Source organism: Pseudophryne corroboree, chromosome 10 (assembly GCF_028390025.1).
Source record: "Pseudophryne corroboree isolate aPseCor3 chromosome 10, aPseCor3.hap2, whole genome shotgun sequence".
NCBI lineage: Eukaryota > Metazoa > Chordata > Amphibia > Anura > Myobatrachidae > Pseudophryne > Pseudophryne corroboree.
This window is the reverse complement of record NC_086453.1, coordinates 114,571,262-114,588,080: the sequence shown is the minus strand read 5'-3', so window position 1 is coordinate 114,588,080 and position 16,819 is coordinate 114,571,262. Positions and strand designations below refer to the sequence as shown.

At 48.3% G+C, this 16,819-nt stretch overlaps 1 protein-coding gene across 1 annotated transcript in view; it reads right to left on the bottom strand.

The window, feature by feature from the left end:
* LOC134966189 (sulfotransferase 2B1-like) overlaps nucleotides 1-16,819 on the bottom strand; it is a 129,358-nt gene that overhangs the window by 90,985 nt on the left and 21,554 nt on the right. The window lies entirely within an intron of this gene.

Here is a 16,819-nt window from a genome sequence, read left to right as displayed (position 1 = left end):
AGCAGCAGACACAGTACAGTACGGTAGTCCACGGCTGTAGCTACCTCTGTGTCGGCACTCGGCAGTCCATCCATAATTGTATACCACCTACCCGTGGTTTTTTTTTTCTTTCTTCTTTATACATACTACATCTCATTATCATCCAGTCTATATTAGCAGCAGACACAGTACAGTACGGTAGTCCACGGCTGTAGCTACCTCTGTGTCGGCACTCGGCACTCAGCAGTCCATCCATAATTGTATACCACCTACCCGTGTTTTTTTTTTCTTTCTTCTTTATACATACTACATCTCATTATCAACCAGTCTATATTAGCAGCAGACACAGTACAGTACGGTAGTCCACGGCTGTAGCTACCTCTGTGTCGGCACTCGGCAGTCCATCCATAATTGTATACCACCTACCCGTGGTTTTTTTTTTCTTTCTTCTTTATACATACTACATCTCATTATCATCCAGTCTATATTAGCAGCAGACACAGTACAGTACGGTAGTCCACGGCTGTAGCTACCTCTGTGTCGGCACTCGGCAGTCCATCCATAATTGTATACCACCTACCCGTGGTTTTTTCTTTCTTTCTTCTTTATACATACTACATCTCATTATCATCCAGTCTATATTAGCAGCAGACACAGTACAGTACGGTAGTCCACGGCTGTAGCTACCTCTGTGTCGGCACTCGGCACTCGGCAGTCCATCCATAATTGTATACCACCTACCCGTGGTTTTTTTTTTCTTTCTTCTTTATACATACTACATCTCATTATCAACCAGTCTATATTAGCAGCAGACACAGTACAGTACGGTAGTCCATGGCTGTAGCTACCTCTGTGTCGGCACTCGGCAGTCCATCCATAATTGTATACCACCTACCCGTGGTTTTTTTTTCTTTCTTCTTTATACATACTACATCTCATTATCATCCAGTCTATATTAGCAGCAGACACAGTACAGTACGGTAGTCCACGGCTGTAGCTACCTCTGTGTCGGCACTCGGCAGTCCATCCATAATTGTATACCACCTACCCGTGGATTTTTTTTCTTTCTTCTTTATACATACTACATCTCATTATCATCCAGTCTATATTAGCAGCAGACACAGTACAGTACGGTAGTCCACGGCTGTAGCTACCTCTGTGTCGGCACTCGGCAGTCCATCCATAATTGTATACCACCTAACCGTGGTTTTTTTTTCTTTCTTCTTTATACATACTACATCTCATTATCAACCAGTCTATATTAGCAGCAGACACAGTATGGTAGTTCACGGCTGTAGCTACCTCTGTGTCGGCACTCGGCAGTCCATCCATAATTGTATACCACCTACCCGTGGTTTTTTTTTTCTTTCTTCTTTATACATACATACTACATCTCATTATCATCCAGTCTATATTAGCAGCAGACACAGTACAGTACGGTAGTCCACGGCTATAGCTACCTCTGTGTCGGCACTCGGCAGTCCATCCATAAGTATACTAGTATCCATCCATCTCCATTGTTTACCTGAGGTGCCTTTTAGTTGTGCCTATTAAAATATGGAGAACAAAAATGTTGAGGTTCCAAAATTAGGGAAAGATCAAGATCCACTTCCACCTCGTGCTGAAGCTGCTGCCACTAGTCATGGCCGAGACGATGAAATGCCAGCAACGTCGTCTGCCAAGGCCGATGCCCAATGTCATAGTACAGAGCATGTCAAATCCAAAACACCAAATATCAGTAAAAAAAGGACTCCAAAACCTAAAATAAAATTGTCGGAGGAGAAGCGTAAACTTGCCAATATGCCATTTACCACACGGAGTGGCAAGGAACGGCTGAGGCCCTGGCCTATGTTCATGGCTAGTGGTTCAGCTTCACATGAGGATGGAAGCACTCAGCCTCTCGCTAGAAAATTGAAAAGACTCAAGCTGGCAAAAGCACCGCAAAGAACTGTGCGTTCTTCGAAATCCCAAATCCACAAGGAGAGTCCAATTGTGTCGGTTGCGATGCCTGACCTTCCCAACACTGGACGTGAAGAGCATGCGCCTTCCACCATTTGCACGCCCCCTGCAAGTGCTGGAAGGAGCACCCGCAGTCCAGTTCCTGATAGTCAGATTGAAGATGTCAGTGTTGAAGTACACCAGGATGAGGAGGATATGGGTGTTGCTGGCGCTGGGGAGGAAATTGACCAGGAGGATTCTGATGGTGAGGTGGTTTGTTTAAGTCAGGCACCCGGGGAGTCACCTGTTGTCCGTGGGAGGAATATGGCCGTTGACATGCCTGGTGAAAATACCAAAAAAATCAGCTCTTCAGTGTGGAGGTATTTCAACAGAAAAGCGGACAACAGGTGTCAAGCCGTGTGTTGCCTTTGTCAAGCTGTAATAAGTAGGGGTAAGGACGTTAACCACCTCGGAACATCCTCCCTTATACGTCACCTGCAGCGCATTCATAATAAGTCAGTGACAAGTTCAAAAACTTTGGGCGACAGCGGAAGCAGTCCACTGACCAGTAAATCCCTTCCTCTTGTAACCAAGCTCACGCAAACCACCCCACCAACTCCCTCAGTGTCAATTTCCTCCTTCCCCAGGAATGCCAATAGTCCTGCAGGCCATGTCACTGGCAATTCTGACGAGTCCTCTCCTGCCTGGGATTCCTCCGATGCATCCTTGCGTGTAACGCCTACTGCTGCTGGCGCTGCTGTTGTTGCTGCTGGGAGTCGATGGTCATCCCAGAGGGGAAGTCGTAAGCCCACTTGTACTACTTCCAGTAAGCAATTGACTGTCCAACAGTCCTTTGCGAGGAAGATGAAATATCACAGCAGTCATCCTGCTGCAAAGCGGATAACTGAGGCCTTGACAACTATGTTGGTGTTAGACGTGCGTCCGGTATCCGCCGTTAGTTCACGGGGAACTAGACAATTTATTGAGGCAGTGTGCCCCCGTTACCAAATACCATCTAGGTTCCACTTCTCTAGGCAGGCGATACCGAGAATGTACACGGACGTCAGAAAAAGACTCACCAGTGTCCTAAAAAATGCAGTTGTACCCAATGTCCACTTAACCACGGACATGTGGACAAGTGGAGCAGGGCAGGGTCAGGACTATATGACTGTGACAGCCCACTGGGTAGATGTATGGACTCCCGCCGCAAGAACAGCAGCGGCGGCACCAGTAGCAGCATCTCGCAAACGCCAACTCTTTCCTAGGCAGGCTACGCTTTGTATCACCGCTTTCCAGAATACGCACACAGCTGAAAACCTCTTACGGCAACTGAGGAAGATCATCACGGAATGGCTTACCCCAATTGGACTCTCCTGTGGATTTGTGGCATCGGACAACGCCAGCAATATTGTGTGTGCATTAAATATGGGCAAATTCCAGCATGTCCCATGTTTTGCACATACCTTGAATTTGGTGGTGCAGAATTTTTTAAAAAACGACAGGGGCGTGCAAGAGATGCTGTCGGTGGCCAGAAGAATTGCGGGACACTTTCGGCGTACAGGCACCACGTACAGAAGACTGGAGCACCACCAAAAACTACTGAACCTGCCCTGCCATCATCTGAAGCAAGAAGTGGTAACGAGGTGGAATTCAACCCTCTATATGCTTCAGAGGTTGGAGGAGCAGCAAAAGGCCATTCAAGCCTATACAATTGAGCACGATATAGGAGGTGGAATGCACCTGTCTCAAGTGCAGTGGAGAATGATTTCAACGTTGTGCAAGGTTCTGATGCCCTTTGAACTTGCCACACGTGAAGTCAGTTCAGACACTGCCAGCCTGAGTCAGGTCATTCCCCTCATCAGGCTTTTGCAGAAGAAGCTGGAGACATTGAAGGAGGAGCTAACACGGAGCGATTCCGCTAGGCATGTGGGACTTGTGGATGGAGCCCTTAATTCGCTTAACAAGGATTCACGGGTGGTCAATCTGTTGAAATCAGAGCACTACATTTTGGCCACCGTGCTCGATCCTAGATTTAAAGCCTACCTTGGATCTCTCTTTCCGGCAGACACAAGTCTGCTGGGGTTGAAAGACCTGCTGGTGAGAAAATTGTCAAGTCAAGCGGAACGCGACCTGTCAACATCTCCTCCTTCACATTCTCCCGCAACTGGGGGTGCGAGGAAAAGGCTCAGAATTCCGAGCCCACCCGCTGGCGGTGATGCAGGGCAGTCTGGAGCGACTGCTGATGCTGACATCTGGTCCGGACTGAAGGACCTGACAACGATTACGGACATGTCGTCTACTGTCACTGCATATGATTCTCTCACCATTGAAAGAATGGTGGAGGATTATATGAGTGACCGCATCCAAGTAGGCACGTCACACAGTCCGTACTTATACTGGCAGGAAAAAGAGGCAATTTGGAGGCCCTTGCACAAACTGGCTTTATTCTACCTAAGTTGCCCTCCCACAAGTGTGTACTCCGAAAGAGTGTTTAGTGCCGCCGCTCACCTTGTCAGCAATCGGCGTACGAGGTTACATCCAGAAAATGTGGAGAAGATGATGTTCATTAAAATGAATTATAATCAATTCCTCCGTGGAGACATTGACCAGCAGCAATTGCCTCCACAAAGTACACAGGGAGCTGAGATGGTGGATTCCAGTGGGGACGAATTGATAATCTGTGAGGAGGGGGATGTACACGGTGATATATCGGAGGATGATGATGAGGTGGACATCTTGCCTCTGTAGAGCCAGTTTGTGCAAGGAGAGATTAATTGCTTCTTTTTTGGTGGGGGTCCAAACCAACCCGTCATTTCAGTCACAGTCGTGTGGCAGACCCTGTCACTGAAATGATGGGTTGGTTAAAGTGTGCATGTCCTGTTTATACAACATAAGGGTGGGTGGGAGGGCCCAAGGACAATTCCATCTTGCACCTCTTTTTTCTTTAATTTTTCTTTGCGTCATGTGCTGTTTGGGGAGGGTTTTTTGGAAGGGACATCCTGCGTGACACTGCAGTGCCACTCCTAGATGGGCCCGGTGTTTGTGTCGGCCACTAGGGTCGCTTATCTTACTCACACAGCTACTTCATTGCGCCTCTTTTTTTCTTTGCGTCATGTGCTGTTTGGGGAGGGTTTTTTGGAAGGGACATCCTGCGTGACACTGCAGTGCCACTCCTAGATGGGCCCGGTGTTTGTGTCGGCCACTAGGGTCGCTTATATTACTCACACAGCTACCTCATTGCGTCTCTTTTTTTCTTTGCGTCATGTGCTGTTTGGGGAGGGTTTTTTGGAAGGGACATACTGCGTGACACTGCAGTGACACTCCTAGATGGGCCCGGTGTTTGTGTCGGCCACTAGGGTCGCTTATCTTACTCACACAGCTACCTCATTGCGCCTCTTTTTTTCTTTGCGTCATGTGCTGTTTGGGGAGGGTTTTTTGGAAGGGACATCCTGCGTGACACTGCAGTGACACTCCTAGATGGGCCCGGTGTTTGTGTCGGCCACTAGGGTCGCTTATCTTACTCACACAGCTACCTCATTGCGCCTCTTTTTTTCTTTGCGTCATGTGCTGTTTGGGGAGGGTTTTTTGGAAGGGACATCCTGCGTGACACTGCAGTGACACTCCTAGATGGGCCCGGTGTTTGTGTCGGCCACTAGGGTCGCTTATCTTACTCACACAGCTACCTCATTGCGCCTCTTTTTTTCTTTGCGTCATGTGCTGTTTGGGGAGGGTTTTTTGGAAGGGACATCCTGCGTGACACTGCAGTGACACTTCTAGATGGGCCCGGTGTTTGTGTCGGCCACTAGGGTCGCTTATCTTACTCACACAGCTACCTCATTGCGCCTCTTTTTTTCTTTGCGTCATGTGCTGTTTGGGGAGGGTTTTTTGGAAGGGACATCCTGCGTGACACTGCAGTGCCACTCCTAGATGGGCCCGGTGTTTGTGTCGGCCACTAGGGTCGCTTAGCTTAGTCATCCAGCGACCTAGGTGCAAATTTTAGGACTAAAAATAATATTGTGAGGTGTGAGGTATTCAGAATAGACTGAAAATGAGTGTAAATTATGGTTTTTGAGGTTAATAATACTTTGGGATCAAAATGACCCCCAAATTCTATGATTTAAGCTGTTTTTTTAGTGTTTTTTTAAAAAAACACCCGAATCCAAAACACACCCGAATCCGACAAAAAAAATTCGGTGAGGTTTTGCCAAAACGCGGTCGAACCCAAAACACGGCCGCGGAACCGAACCCAAAACCAAAACACAAAACCCGAAAAATTTCCGGCGCTCATCTCTACTTTTTTTATGGTCTGTACCGATTTTTGTCTCTTCAAACTTCCATTGAAAGTATAGGAAAAGGGGCGTGAACACGCCCCTTTTTGAATTTGTACCGATTTCAATGTGTAAAATGTTGGAGGGTATGTTGGTGTATATCTTGCAAGTGCTGGATGGCTGATGCCGCAACACATAATGATGAGGATGATGATCATCATCAGCCTCACTTGCTGACCCCCTCTGATAGACTGATTACATACTGACTTACAGAATTTAGTTGATAATGATTAAATCAGCAGTGTGCAGTAGTTCAGGGGACAACCTGTGTCACTCCAGCTGTTGTGAAACCACACATCCCAGCATGCCTCCTATAGTTGTAGCATGTCCTGACAGCAAACCTGTGGGATATGCTGGGTGGTATAGTTCCACACCAGCTGTAGCATTACAGGTTGCCTACCCCTTGTGCAGCTGATATATGTAACATACCCTCCAACATTTTGCACATAAAAATTAGAAAAGGGGGCTTTTCCTATACTTTCAATGGAAGTTTGGAGAGTCAAAAAACGGTACATACAGAGGCGGAACTACCGGCAGTGCAGGCAGTGCACTGCACTGGGGCCCGCCTCTGTCCAGGGGCCCAAGCATGTAATGAGTCAAACTGACTCATTACATGCCGCTGTGCGCTGCGGGCAACCGCTGCCCGCAGCGCACAGCCGCCCGGCGAAGAGAGGAGAGGAGAGGAGCAGCGGTACTACAGACGGGGGAAGGAGGAGGAGGGAGGCTGAGAAGGGAGCCGCAGCAGCGCTTTGTTACTGGTGGAGGCGCTGCTGCTGCTGCCCCTCTGCTTCCCTATAGGCTGTCTTCCGAGAACAGCCTATAGGGAAGCAGAGGGGCAGCAGCAGCAGCGCCTCCACCAGTAACACAGCGCTGCTGCGGCTCCCTTCTCAGCCTCCCTCCTCCTCCTTCTCTCCAGCCCGGGAATCGTCTCTGACGCTGCACCGAGGAGCCTGAGCCAGCGGAGAGGGTAAGTATAATTCTTCTTTCTTTCTTTCTTTCTTTCTTTCTTTCTTTCTTTCTTTCTTTCTTTCTTTCTTTCTTTCTTTCTTTCTTTCTTTCTTTCTTTCTTTCCTTCTTTCTTGTGCCTGCCTGCCGCAATGTGTAAAAATGGGGGACTACCTGCAGCAATGTGTAAAAAGGGGGGACTGCCTGCTGCACTGTGTAAAAAGGGGGGACTACATGCCGCAATGTGTAAAAAGGGGGGCATACCTGCCGCAATGTGTAAAAAGGGGGGACTGCCTGCAGCAATGTGTAAAAAGGGGGGACTGCCTGCAGCAATGTGTAAAAAGGGGGGATTGCCTGCCGCAATGTGTAAAAAGGGGGGACTGCCTGCCGCAATTTGTAAAAAGGGGGGACTGCCTGCCGCAATGTGTAAAAAGGGGAAATCAGCCTGCCGCAATGTGTAAAAATGGGGGACTGCCTGCCGCTATGTGTAAAAAGGGGTAATCTGCCCGACGCAATGTGTAAAAAGGGGAATCTGCCTGCCGTAATGTGTAAAAAAGGGGGACTGCCTGACGCTATGTATAAAACAGGGGGACTGCCTGACGCTATGTGTAAAAATGGGGAATCTGCCTGCTGCTATGTGTAAAAATGGGGAATCTGCCTGCCGTAATGTGTAAAAATGGGGACGCTGTCTGCCGTAATGTGTAACAAGGGCACGCTGTCTGCCGTAATGTGTAAAAAGGGCACGCTGTCTGCCGCTATGTGTAACAAGGGCACGCTGTCTGCTGTAATGTGTAAAAAGGGCACGCTGTCTGCCGTAATGTGTAACAAGGGCACGCGGTCTGCCGTTATGTGTAAAAAGGGGACGCTGTCTGCTGTAATGTGTAAAAAGAGGAATCTGTTCGCTGTAAGGTGTAAAAGGGTCTCTACCTGGTGTAGTGGTGCTACTGTGCGGCATAATTTGAATAATGGAGACTACTGTGTTGGTATTATTTTGTGGCCACACCCCTTCCCCACGAAGCCACGCCACTATGTATTTTTGCGCGCGCCTACGGCGCGCACTGCCCCTGGGGTGGACTTGGATGGGGGGGGGGGGGGGGGGGCCCAAAGCATTTTGTCGCACCTGGGCCCACCGCTTGCTTGTTCCGCCACTGGGTACATACCATAAAAAAAAGGTACAGTTGGAGGGTATGATGTAATCATGTTGTAGCATACTTGCCTATACTTTTGAAAAGTAGTTTCAGGGAGATTATAGATTATACTCTAATGTGCTACATGGAATGCCGCTGAAGGGGGCACATTCCACCCAAGGGGTGTTTTTATCTTCACATATGGGTGTATCTATTGTCACCCAGGGGTGTGTCCTGCAGGAGCAGTGGAAGACTAAAGTACAAAGGCTACACACCGACATCACAGCTACATTACACAGCAGGGATACACACCTACTGTACATCACAGCTACATTACACAGCAGGACTACACACAGGGCTGGTGCTAGGGTGTTCGGTGTCCCCCTGCAAACTATAAATTTGCGCTCTCCCATACATCAAAAAAGGGATGTGATCTCACAAGGAGGGGGCATGGCCACACAATTGTACCCCTATTTAAAACGCCCCCAGTAGTGGTGCTGCTTACACATAACACCGCAGTTGTAGCACAGCTTACACATAAAGCATCAGTAGTAGCTCCGCTTACACATAACGACCCCAGTAGTAGCACCGCTTACACATAATGACCCCAGTAGTAGCGCCGCTTACACATAACGACCCCTGTAGAACTGCCGCTTACACATAATAAACCCAGTAGTAGTGTAGCTTACACGTAACGCCCCAGTAGTAGCTCAGCTTACACGTAACACCATAGTAGTAGCGCAGCTTGCACGTAACACCCCTGTAGTAGCGCAGCTTACTCGTAATGCCACAGTAGTACCGCAGCTTACATGTAACGCCCCAGTAGTAGCGCAGCTTACACATAACGCCCCAGTAGTAATGCAGCTTACACGTAACATCCCCAGTAGTAACGCTGCTTACACGTAGCGCCCCAGTAGTAGTGCAGCTTACACATAACGCCTCAGTAGTAATGCAGCTACACGTAATGCTCACAGTATTAACGCTGTGTACATGTAACGCCCCAGTAGTAGAGCAGCTTACACATAACGACCCCAGTAGTAGCACCACTTACACATAATAACCTCAGTAGTAGCCCCGCTTACAAATAATAAACCCAGTAGTAGCGCAGCTTGCACTTAATGCCCCAGTAGTAGTGCAGGTTACACATAACGCCTCAGTAGTAATGCAGCTTACAAGTAACACCCCCAGTAGTAGTGCTGCTTATACATAATGCCCCAGTAGTAACGCCGCTTACACGTAACGCCCTAATAGTAATGCAGCTTACACGTAACGCCCACAGTATTAACGCCACTTACAAGTAACGCCCCAGTAGTAGCGCCGCTTACGCATAATGACCCCAGTAGTAGCGCCACTTACACATAATGACCCCAGTAGTAGCGCCGCTTACAAATAATAAACCCAGTAGTAGCGCCGCTTACAAATAATAAACCCAGTAGTAGTGCAGGTTACACGTAACGCCTCAGTAGTAATGCAGCTTACACGTAACGCCCCAGTAGTAACGCCGCTTACATGTAACACCCCAGTAGTAATGCAGCTTACACGTAACACCCCAGTAGTAACGCAGCTTACACATAACACCCACAGTAATAACTCCGCTTACACATAATGCCCCAGTAGTAGCGCCGCTTACACATAACAACCCAGTAGTAGCGCCGCTTACACATAACAACCCAGTAGTAGCGCCGCTTACACATAATGACCGCAGTAGTAGCGTTGCTTACACATAATGACTAGAGATGAGCGGGTTCGGTTTCTCTGAATCCGAACCCGCCAGAACTTCATGTTTTTTTTCACGGGTCCGAGCGACTCGGATCTTCCCGCCTTGCTCGGTTAACCCGAGCGCGCCCGAACGTCATCATGACGCTGTCGGATTCTCGCGAGGCTCGGATTCTATCGCGAGACTCGGATTCTATATAAGGAGCCGCGCGTCGCCGCCATTTTCACACGTGCATTGAGATTGATAGGGAGAGGACGTGGCTGGCGTCCTCTCCGTTTAGAATTAGAATAGATTAGAGAGACACTTGATTTACTAATTTTGGGGAGCATTAGGAGTACTCAGTAGTGTACAGTGCAGAGTTTTGCTGATAGTGACCAGTGACCACCACTTTTATTTATAATCCGTTCTCTGCCTGAAAAAAGCGATACACAGCACACAGTGACTCAGTCACATACCATATCTGTGTGCACTGCTCAGGCTCAGGCCAGTGTGCTGCATCATCTATTATCTATATATAATATTATATATATCTGTCTGACTGCTCAGCTCACACAGCTTATAATTGTGGGGGAGACTGGGGAGCACTACTGCAGTGCCAGTTATAGGTTATAGCAGGAGCCAGGAGTACATAATATAATCCGTTCTCTGCCTGAAAAAAGCGATACACAGCACACAGTGACTCAGTCACATACCATATCTGTGTGCACTGCTCAGGCTCAGGCCAGTGTGCTGCATCATCTATTATCTATATATAATATTATATATATCTGTCTGACTGCTCAGCTCACACAGCTTATAATTGTGGGGGAGACTGGGGAGCACTACTGCAGTGCCAGTTATAGGTTATAGCAGGAGCCAGGAGTACATAATATATTATATAGTGAGTGACCACCAGACACACAGTGCAGTTTATTTAATATATCCGTTCTCTGCCTGAAAAAAGCGATACACACAGTGACTCAGTCAGTCACATACCATATCTGTGTGCACTGCTCAGGCTCAGGCCAGTGTGCTGCATCATCTATATATATTATATATCTGTCTGACTGCTCAGCTCACACAGCTTATAATTGTGGGGGAGACTGGGGAGCACTACTGCAGTGCCAGTTATAGGTTATAGCAGGAGCCAGGAGTACATAATATTATATTAAAATTAAACAGTGCACACTTTTGCTGCAGGAGTGCCACTGCCAGTGTGACTAGTGACCAGTGACCTGACCACCAGTATATAATATTAGTAGTATACTATCTCTTTATCAACCAGTCTATATTAGCAGCAGACACAGTACAGTGCGGTAGTTCACGGCTGTGGCTACCTCTGTGTCGGCACTCGGCAGCCCGTCCATAATTGTATATACCAGTGACCTAACCGTGGTTTTTTTTTCTTTCTTTATACATACATACTAGTTACGAGTATACTATCTCTTTATCAACCAGTCTATATATTAGCAGCAGACACAGTACAGTGCGGTAGTTCACGGCTGTGGCTACCTCTGTGTCGGCACTCGGCAGCACGTCCATAATTGTATATACCACCTAACCGTGTTTTTTTTTTCTTTCTTTATACATACATACTAGTTACGAGTATACTATCTCTTTATCAACCAGTCTATATATTAGCAGCAGACACAGTACAGTGCGGTAGTTCACGGCTGTGGCTACCTCTGTGTCGGCACTCGGCAGCCCGTCCATAATTGTATATACCACCTAACCGTGGTTTTTTTTTCTTTCTTTATACATACATACTAGTTACGAGTATACTATCTCTTTATCAACCAGTCTATATATTAGCAGCAGACACAGTACAGTAGTTCACGGCTGTGGCTACCTCTGTGTCGGCACTCGGCAGCCCGTCCATAATTGTATATACCACCTAACCGTGGTTTTTTTTTCTTTCTTTATACATACATACTAGTTACGAGTATACTATCTCTTTATCAACCAGTCTATATATTAGCAGCAGACACAGTACAGTAGTTCACGGCTGTGGCTACCTCTGTGTCGGCACTCGGCAGCCCGTCCATAATTGTATATACCACCTAACCGTGGTTTTTTTTTCTTTCTTTATACATACATACTAGTTACGAGTATACTATCTCTTTATCAACCAGTCTATATATTAGCAGCAGACACAGTACAGTGCGGTAGTTCACGGCTGTGGCTACCTCTGTGTCGGCACTCGGCAGCCCGTCCATAATTGTATACTAGTATCCAATCCATCCATCTCCATTGTTTACCTGAGGTGCCTTTTAGTTGTGCCTATTAAAATATGGAGAACAAAAATGTTGAGGTTCCAAAATTAGGGAAAGATCAAGATCCACTTCCACCTCGTGCTGAAGCTGCTGCCACTAGTCATGGCCGAGACGATGAAATGCCAGCAACGTCGTCTGCCAAGGCCGATGCCCAATGGCATAGTACAGAGCATGTCAAAACCAAAACACCAAATATCAGTAAAAAAAGGACTCCAAAACCTAAAATAAAATTGTCGGAGGAGAAGCGTAAACTTGCCAATATGCCATTTACCACACGGAGTGGCAAGGAACGGCTGAGGCCCTGGCCTATGTTCATGGCTAGTGGTTCAGCTTCACATGAGGATGGAAGCACTCAGCCTCTCGCTAGAAAACTGAAAAGACTCAAGCTGGCAAAAGCACCGCAAAGAACTGTGCGTTCTTTGAAATCCCAAATCCACAAGGAGAGTCCAATTGTGTCGGTTGCGATGCCTGACCTTCCCAACACTGGACGTGAAGAGCATGCGCCTTCCACCATTTGCACGCCCCCTGCAAGTGCTGGAAGGAGCACCCGCAGTCCAGTTCCTGATAGTCAGATTGAAGATGTCAGTGTTGAAGTACACCAGGATGAGGAGGATATGGGTGTTGCTGGCGCTGGGGAGGAAATTGACCAGGAGGATTCTGATGGTGAGGTGGTTTGTTTAAGTCAGGCACCCGGGGAGACACCTGTTGTCCGTGGGAGGAATATGGCCGTTGACATGCCAGGTGAAAATACCAAAAAAATCAGCTCTTCGGTGTGGAGGTATTTCACCAGAAATGCGGACAACAGGTGTCAAGCCGTGTGTTCCCTTTGTCAAGCTGTAATAAGTAGGGGTAAGGACGTTAACCACCTCGGAACATCCTCCCTTATACGTCACCTGCAGCGCATTCATAATAAGTCAGTGACAAGTTCAAAAACTTTGGGTGACAGCGGAAGCAGTCCACTGACCAGTAAATCCCTTCCTCTTGTAACCAAGCTCACGCAAACCACCCCACCAACTCCCTCAGTGTCAATTTCCTCCTTCCCCAGGAATGCCAATAGTCCTGCAGGCCATGTCACTGGCAATTCTGACGAGTCCTCTCCTGCCTGGGATTCCTCCGATGCATCCTTGCGTGTAACGCCTACTGCTGCTGGCGCTGCTGTTGTTGCCGCTGGGAGTCGATGGTCATCCCAGAGGGGAAGTCGTAAGCCCACTTGTACTACTTCCAGTAAGCAATTGACTGTTCAACAGTCCTTTGCGAGGAAGATGAAATATCACAGCAGTCATCCTACTGCAAAGCGGATAACTGAGTCCTTGACAACTATGTTGGTGTTAGACGTGCGTCCGGTATCCGCCGTTAGTTCACAGGGAACTAGACAATTTATTGAGGCAGTGTGCCCCCGTTACCAAATACCATCTAGGTTCCACTTCTCTAGGCAGGCGATACCGAGAATGTACACGGACGTCAGAAAAAGACTCACCAGTGTCCTAAAAAATGCAGTTGTACCCAATGTCCACTTAACCACGGACATGTGGACAAGTGGAGCAGGGCAGGGTCAGGACTATATGACTGTGACAGCCCACTGGGTAGATGTATGGACTCCCGCCGCAAGAACAGCAGCGGCGGCACCAGTAGCAGCATCTCGCAAACGCCAACTCTTTCCTAGGCAGGCTACGCTTTGTATCACCGCTTTCCAGAATACGCACACAGCTGAAAACCTCTTACGGCAACTGAGGAAGATCATCGCGGAATGGCTTACCCCAATTGGACTCTCCTGTGGATTTGTGGCATCGGACAACGCCAGCAATATTGTGTGTGCATTAAATATGGGCAAATTCCAGCACGTCCCATGTTTTGCACATACCTTGAATTTGGTGGTGCAGAATTTTTTAAAAAACGACAGGGGCGTGCAAGAGATGCTGTCGGTGGCCAGAAAAATTGCGGGACACTTTCGGCGTACAGGCACCACGTACAGAAGACTGGAGCACCACCAAAAACTACTGAACCTGCCCTGCCATCATCTGAAGCAAGAAGTGGTAACGAGGTGGAATTCAACCCTCTATATGCTTCAGAGGTTGGAGGAGCAGCAAAAGGCCATTCAAGCCTATACAATTGAGCACGATATAGGAGGTGGAATGCACCTGTCTCAAGTGCAGTGGAGAATGATTTCAACGTTGTGCAAGGTTCTGATGCCCTTTGAACTTGCCACACGTGAAGTCAGTTCAGACACTGCCAGCCTGAGTCAGGTCATTCCCCTCATCAGGCTTTTGCAGAAGAAGCTGGAGGCATTGAAGAAGGAGCTAAAAGGGAGCGATTCCGCTAGGCATGTGGGACTTGTGGATGCAGCCCTTAATTCGCTTAACAAGGATTCACGGGTGGTCAATCTGTTGAAATCAGAGCACTACATTTTGGCCACCGTGCTCGATCCTAGATTTAAAGCCTACCTTGGATCTCTCTTTCCGGCAGACACAGGTCTGCTGGGGTTGAAAGACCTGCTGGTGACAAAATTGTCAAGTCAAGCGGAACGCGACCTGTCAACATCTCCTCCTTCACATTCTCCCGCAACTGGGGGTGCGAGGAAAAGGCTCAGAATTCCGAGCCCACCCGCTGGCGGTGATGCAGGGCAGTCTGGAGCGACTGCTGATGCTGACATCTGGTCCGGACTGAAGGACCTGACAACGATTACGGACATGTCGTCTACTGTCACTGCATATGATTCTCTCAACATTGATAGAATGGTGGAGGATTATATGAGTGACCGCATCCAAGTAGGCACGTCACACAGTCCGTACTTATACTGGCAGGAAAAAGAGGCAATTTGGAGGCCCTTGCACAAACTGGCTTTATTCTACCTAAGTTGCCCTCCCACAAGTGTGTACTCCGAAAGAGTGTTTAGTGCCGCCGCTCACCTTGTCAGCAATCGGCGTACGAGGTTACATCCAGAAAATGTGGAGAAGATGATGTTCATTAAAATGAATTATAATCAATTCCTCCGCGGAGACATTGACCAGCAGCAATTGCCTCCACAAAGTACACAGGGAGCTGAGATGGTGGATTCCAGTGGGGACGAATTGATAATCTGTGAGGAGGGGGATGTACACGGTGATATATCGGAGGGTGAAGATGAGGTGGACATCTTGCCTCTGTAGAGCCAGTTTGTGCAAGGAGAGATTAATTGCTTCTTTTTTGGGGGGGTCCAAACCAACCCGTCATATCAGTCACAGTCGTGTGGCAGACCCTGTCACTGAAATGATGGGTTGGTTAAAGTGTGCATGTCCTGTTTTGTTTATACAACATAAGGGTGGGTGGGAGGGCCCAAGGACAATTCCATCTTGCACCTCTTTTTTCTTTTCTTTTTCTTTGCATCATGTGCTGATTGGGGAGGGTTTTTTGGAAGGGACATCCTGCGTGACACTGCAGTGCCACTCCTAGATGGGCCCGGTGTTTGTGTCGGCCACTAGGGTCGCTAATCTTACTCACACAGTCAGCTACCTCATTGCGCCTCTTTTTTTCTTTGCGTCATGTGCTGTTTGGGGAGGGTTTTTTGGAAGGGACATCCTGCGTGACACTGCAGTGCCACTCCTAGATGGGCCCGGTGTTTGTGTCGGCCACTAGGGTCGCTAATCTTACTCACACAGTCAGCTACCTCATTGCGCCTCTTTTTTTCTTTGCGTCATGTGCTGTTTGGGGAGGGTTTTTTGGAAGGGACATCCTGCGTGACACTGCAGTGCCACTCCTAGATGGGCCCGGTGTTTGTGTCGGCCACTAGGGTCGCTAATCTTACTCACACAGTCAGCTACCTCATTGCGCCTCTTTTTTTCTTTGCGTCATGTGCTGTTTGGGGAGGGTTTTTTGGAAGGGACATCCTGCGTGACACTGCAGTGCCACTCCTAGATGTGCCCGGTGTTTGTGTCGGCCACTAGGGTCGCTAATCTTACTCACACAGCTACCTCATTGCGCCTCTTTTTTTCTTTGCGTCATGTGCTGTTTGGGGAGGGTTTTTGGAAGGGCCATCCTGCGTGACACTGCAGTGCCACTCCTAGATGGGCCCGGTGTTTGTGTCGGCCACTAGGGTCGCTAATCTTACTCACACAGCTACCTCATTGCGCCTCTTTTTTTCTTTGCGTCATGTGCTGTTTGGGGAGGGTTTTTTGGAAGGGACATCCTGCGTGACACTGCAGTGCCACTCCTAGATGGGCCCGGTGTTTGTGTCGGCCACTAGGGTCGCTAATCTTACTCACACAGTCAGCTACCTCATTGCGCCTCTTTTTTTCTTTGCGTCATGTGCTGTTTGGGGAGGGTTTTTTGGAAGGGCCATCCTGCGTGACACTGCAGTGCCACTCCTAGATGGGCCCGGTGTTTGTGTCGGCCACTAGGGTCGCTAATCTTACTCACACAGCTACCTCATTGCGCCTCTTTTTTTCTTTGCGTCATGTGCTGTTTGGGGAGGGTTTTTTGGAAGGGCCATCCTGCGTGACACTGCAGTGCCACTCCTAGATGGGCCCGGTGTTTGTGTCGGCCACTAGGGTCGCTAAT